The sequence below is a fragment of the Aegilops tauschii genome, chromosome 4, assembly GCF_002575655.3.
Source record: "Aegilops tauschii subsp. strangulata cultivar AL8/78 chromosome 4, Aet v6.0, whole genome shotgun sequence".
In the NCBI taxonomy this organism is placed as follows: domain Eukaryota; kingdom Viridiplantae; phylum Streptophyta; class Magnoliopsida; order Poales; family Poaceae; genus Aegilops; species Aegilops tauschii.
The window spans coordinates 56,495,942-56,501,941 of NC_053038.3; positions in this window are offsets into that span (position 1 = coordinate 56,495,942).

The following is a 6,000-nucleotide window of genomic DNA, read 5'->3' on the forward strand; positions in this document are numbered from 1 at the left end:
CCTTGATCCAGCAAGGAGAGAGGGAGAGGTTGGGGAAGACTCCATCCAGCAGCAGCACGACGGCGTGGTGGTGATGGAGGAGCGTGGCAATCCCGCAGGGCTTCGCCAAGCACCGCGGGAGAGGAGGAGGAGGAGGTAGGGCTGCACCAGGGAGAGGAAAACTCATGTGTTTGCAGCCCCCAATGCCTCAACTATATATAGGGGAAAGGGAGGGGGCTGCGCCCCCTCTAGGGTTTCCACCCCAAGGGGTGCGGCAGCCCCAAAACCCATCTAGGGCGGCGGCCAAGGGGGGAGAGGGGGAAACTTGCCCCCCAAGCAAGGTGGAGGCGCCCCCTCCCCAAACCCTAGGCGCCTTGGGCCCTGGTGGGGGGGCGCACCAGCCCACCTAGGGCTGGTCCCCTCCCACACTTGGCCCATGCTGCCCTCTGGGGCCGGTGGCCCCACTTGGTGGACCCCCGGGACCCTCCCGGTGGTCCCGGTACATTACCGATATCACCCGAAACCTTTCCGGTGACCAAAACAGGACTTCCCATATATAAATCTTTACCTCCGGACCATTCCGGAACTCCTCGTGACGTCCGGGATCTCATCCGGGACTCCGAACAACATTCGGTAACCACGTACATACTTTCCCTATAACCCTAGCGTCATCGAACCTTAAGCGTGTAGACCCTACGGGTTCGGGAACCATGCAGACATGACCGAGACGTTCTCCGGTCAATAACCAACAGCGGGATCTGGATACCCATGTTGGCTCCCACATGTTCCACGATGATCTCATCGGATGAACCACGATGTCGGGGATTCAATCAATCCCATATGCAATTCCCTTTGTCCATCGGTATGTTACTTGCCCGAGATTCGATCGTCGGTATCCCTATACCTTGTTCAATCTCGTTACCGGCAAGTCTCTTTACTCGTTCCGTAACTCACATCATCCCGTGATCAACTCCTTGGTCACATTGTGCACATTATGATGATGTCCTACCGAGTGGGCCCAGAGATACCTCTCCGTTTATACGGAGTGACAAATCCCAGTCTTGATTCGTGCCAACCCAACAGACACTTTCGGAAATACCTGTAGTGCACCTTTATAGCCACCCAGTTACGTTGTGACGTTTGGTACACCCAAAGCATTCCTACGGTATCCGGGAGTTGCACAATCTCATGGTCTAAGGAAATGATACTTGACATTAGAAAAGCTCTGAGCAAACGAACTACACGATCTTGTGCTAGGCTTAGGATTGGGTCTCGTCCATCACATCATTCTCCTAATGATGTGATCCCGTTATCAACGACATCCAATGTCCATGGTCAGGAAACCGTAACCATCTATGATCAACGAGCTAGTCAACTAGAGGCTTACTAGGGACATGGTGTTGTCTATGTATCCACACATGTATCTGAGTTTCCTATCAATACAATTGCAGCATGGATAATAAACGATTATCGTGAACAAGGAAATATAATAACAATAACCTATTTATTATTGCCTCTAGGGCATATTTCCAACAAAGCCCGCGCGGAGAGGAGTACGAGGGTTCACTGGTTCGGCTGCGGTGTGAGGCTGCCGTCGCCGCAGGGCCTGGCCAGCGGTGGGAATAGTCGGGGGCGGTGAGGCCTCCGCGGCAGCACAGCCGGCCACGGGAGGCAGGAGCATGCGGCACGACCGGCGCTGCTTTGGGCGGCTGGAGCAAGAAGACCAGAGGTTGAAGAAGCACTACGGCCGTTGGATGGACATCGTACGGTCACTGGAGCTAGAATCGTTCAAATATTGACTAAAGTTGACAAAGGCCCCCGTCCCAGTCAACTTAGTAGGCCCACAAGTCAGCCTCCCACCATGGTGGGTCCCAGCTAGCAGGGGGAGTATTCATTTTTGTGTGCGTAATAAGGCGGCACTTCCTTGCGTGCGAAGATATAGCTGGTGGATTCGAGCTGTCAGCGGCGGTAACGTTTTTTTGCGAAATACAGAGGCCCTTTCGGTGGGTCCCTGATGTCAGGTGGAGGAATCATTATTTTGCGCGTAATAAGGAGGCATTTCCTTGCGTGCGGCCGTGGACCCAACTATCGGCCTCTCCACGTACAATCCACTTCAGATGCATGTCGGTCGTTGACCACGTTGACCAGGCCGCGCCGAGAGCACCAGGGCGGTGGACGACGGCGAGGCCTAGGAAGGGAACGACACGGAGGCAGGGAAGACTCGGCAGTTGTTTCCCATGCGGAGGGGAGTACGACTTTACGAGGGTTTACTGGTTCGTCTGCCGTCGCCGGAGAATAACAGCAGGTGTGGGTGAGTAGAGGGATGGCTAGGCCAGCGATGGGAGTACGGTGGGGCGGTGAGGCCTGCGCGGCTGCAGAGCCGGCCATGGGGAGGAGGGAGCAGGCAGTACCGCCGGCGCTTGTTTGAGCGGCTGGAGCAGGAAGAGCAGAGATTGAAGAAGCACGACGACCGTTGGATGGCCATCCAACAGTCACTGCTTGTGCGTCAACCTTTTTTAGGAAAGCCTCAAATATGTGGAAAACAGCATACATCCCATCTGCCATTATTTCTAATAATTTACAGTCCATTTGCTAATTATTAAGGTTTTTTTCGTAGCCCATATTCTTTTTGTTAGCATTACAGCCCATATTGTGGCCACGGTTAATAAATTATACGAAATTTTGCATATTTCGGTGCGGTCCGAACTGTTTTTAATCCCGAAATTTCGACTCACATTCAAACTGATTTTAAAAATAAATGTATATCAATATAAACTCCAACAAATTCTCCACGCATAAAAATTAATGTAATTTAAAATCTCGAAATGAAAAAAAATATATTTGAAACTAATTGCCGGTTTGATGTGTTTTAAAAATGTATAACCCATTTCTCATTACTGATGGGCCATTTTCTCGGCCAGCCGAATGAAAGCTCTCCTCGTCTTGAAAGATTTGCAGCCCAACAGGCCTGACAAAGCGACTTACTTGGCAAATCACAAAAAAACTGGGCTGTGGCCGTGGACCCAGCTGTCAGCCTCTCCACGTACAGTACTCTTCCGATGGAAGTCGTTCCTTGACCACGTTGACCACGCCGCGTGGAGAGCACCACGACGGTGGACGACGGCGAGGCCTAGGAAGGGGACGACGCGGAGCCGGGGAAGACGCGGCAGTGGAAGCCCGCGCGGAGAGGAGTACGAGGGTTCACTGGTTCGGCTGCGGTGTGAGGCTGCCGTCGCCGCAGGGCCTGGCCAGCGGTGGGAATAGTAGGGGGCGGTGAGGCCTCCGCGGCAGCACAGCCGGCCACGGGAGGCAGGAGCATGCGGCACGACCGGCGCTGCTTTGGGCGGCTGGAGAAAGAAGACCAGAGGTTGAAGGAGCACTACGGCCGTTGAATGGACATCGTACGGTCACTGGAGCTAGAATCGTTCATATTGACTAAAGTTGACAAAGGCCCCCGTCCCAGTCAACTTAGTAGGCCCACAAGTCAGCCTCCCACCATGGTGGGTCCCAGCTAGCAGGGGGAGTATTCATTTTTTTGTGCGTAATAAGGAGGCACTTCCTTGCGTGCGAAGATATAGCTGGTGGGTCCGAGCTGTCAGCGGCGGTAACGTTTTTTTCACGAAATACAGAGGCCCTTTTGGTGGGTCCCTGATGTCAGGTGGAGGAATCATTATTTTGCGCGTAATAAGGAGGCATTTCCTTGCGTGCGGCCGTGGACCCAACTGTCGGCCTCTCCACGTACAGTCCACTTCAAATGCATGTCGGTCGTTGACCACATTGACCAGGCCGCGCCGAGAGCACCAGGGCGGTGGACGACGGCGAGGCCTAGGAAGGGAACGACACGGAGGCAGGGAAGACTCGGCAGTTGTTTCCCACGCGGAGGGGAGTACGACTGTACGAGGGTTTACTGGTTCGTCTGCCGTCGCCGGAGAATAACAGCAGGTGTGGGTGAGTAGAGGGATGGCTAGGCCAGCGATGAGAGTACGGTGGAGCGGTGAGGCCTGCGCGGCAGCAGAGCCGGCCGCGGGGAGGAGGGAGCAGTCAGTCCCGTCGGGGCTTGTTTGAGCGGGTGGAGCAGGAAGAGCAGAGATTGAAGAAGCACGACGGCCATTGGATGGCCATCCAACAGTCACTGCTTGTGCGTCAACCTTTTTTTAGGAAAGCCTCAAATCTGTGGAAAACAGCATCCAGCCCATCTGCCATTATTTGTAATAATTTATAGCTCATTTGCTAATTATTAAGGTTTTTTTAGCCCATATTCTTTTTGTTAGCATTACAGCCCATATTGTGGCCACAGTTAAAAAATTATACGAAATTTTGCATATTTCGATGCGGTCCGAACTGTTTTTAATCCCAAATTTTTGACTCACATTCAAACTGATTTTAAAAATAAATGTATATCAATATAAAATCCAACAAATTCTCCATGCATAAAACTTAATGTAATTTAAAATCTCGAAACAAAAAAAAAGATATTTGAAACTAATTGCCGGTTTGATGTGTTTTAAAAATGTAGTCCCATTTCTCATTACTGATGGGCCATTTTCTCGGCCAGCCGAATGAAAGCTCTCCTCGTCTTGAAAGATTTGCAGCCCAACAGGCCTGACAAAGTGACTTACTTGGCAAATCACAAAAAAACTGGGTTGTGGCCGTGGACCCAGCTGTCAGCCTCTCCACGTACAGTACTCTTCCGATGGAAGTCGTTTCTTGACCACGTTGACCACGCCGCGTGGAGAGCACCACGGCGGTGGACGACGGCGAGGCCTAGGAAGGGGACGATGCGGAGCCGGGGAAGATGCGGGAGTGGAAGCCCGCGCGGAGAGGAGTACGAGGGTTCACTGGTTCGGCTGCGGTGTGAGGCTGCCGTCGCCGCAGGGCCTGGCCAGCGGTGGGAATGGTAGGGGGCGGTGAGGCCTCCGCGGCAGCACAGCCGGCCACGGGAGGCAGGAGCATGCGGCACGACCGGCGCTGCTTTGGGCGGCTGGAGCAAGAAGACCAGAGGTTGAAGAAGCACTACGGCCGTTGGATGGACATCGTACGGTCACTGGAGCTAGAATCGTTCATATTGACTAAAGTTGACAAAGGCCCCCGTCCCAGTCAACTTAGTAGGCCCACAAGTCAGCCTCCCACCATGGTGGGTCCCAGCTAGCAGGGGGAGTATTCATTTTTTTGTGCGTAATAAGGAGGCACTTCCTTGCATGCGAAGATATAGCTGGTGGGTCCGAGCTGTCAGCGGCGGTAACGTTTTTTTCGTGAAATACAGAGGCCCTTTCGGTGGGTCCCTGATGTCAGGTGGAGGAATCATTATTTTGCGCGTAATAAGGAGGCATTTCCTTGCGTGCGGCCGTGGACCCAGCTGTCGACCTCTCCACGTACGGTCCACTTCAGATGCATGTCGGTCGTTGACCACGTTGACCAGGCCGCGCCGAGAGCACCAGGGCGGTGGACGACGGCGAGGCCTAGGAAGGGAACGACACGGAGGCAGGGAAGACTCGGCAGTTGTTTCCCACGCGGAGGGGAGTACGACTGTACGAGGGTTTACTGGTTCGTCTGCCATCGCCGGAGAATAACAGCAGGTGTGGGTGAGTAGAGGGATGGCTAGGCCAGCGATGGAAGTACGGTGGGGCGGTGAGGCCTGCGCGGCAGCAGGGCCGGCCGCGGGGAGGAGGGAGCAGGCCTAGACGGAGCAGCCCAAAACCACGTCCAACACTTGCCAAAACTTCGTCCCTTGTTTTCTCTGTGTTTCGCACACTCGACATTGTGTGGGCATTTTGACTGTGCATCATATGAAGATGTGCTATGCATGAATGTTGATCAGCATGATGTTAACTGGCTGGTAGTTCCATTTTCGACCATGAATAAAACTTCCAACATGATGTTAACCCTGTTTGAAAAGGCCGTGTTAATATAAATGCTCTGCCTCTGAAAGTTGCAGTTTCTTATCTGAAACTGAACTTGCAGTTTCTTATCTGAAACAGAAACTTGCAGTTTCTTCTCTGAGAATCGCATTGTCTGCACTTT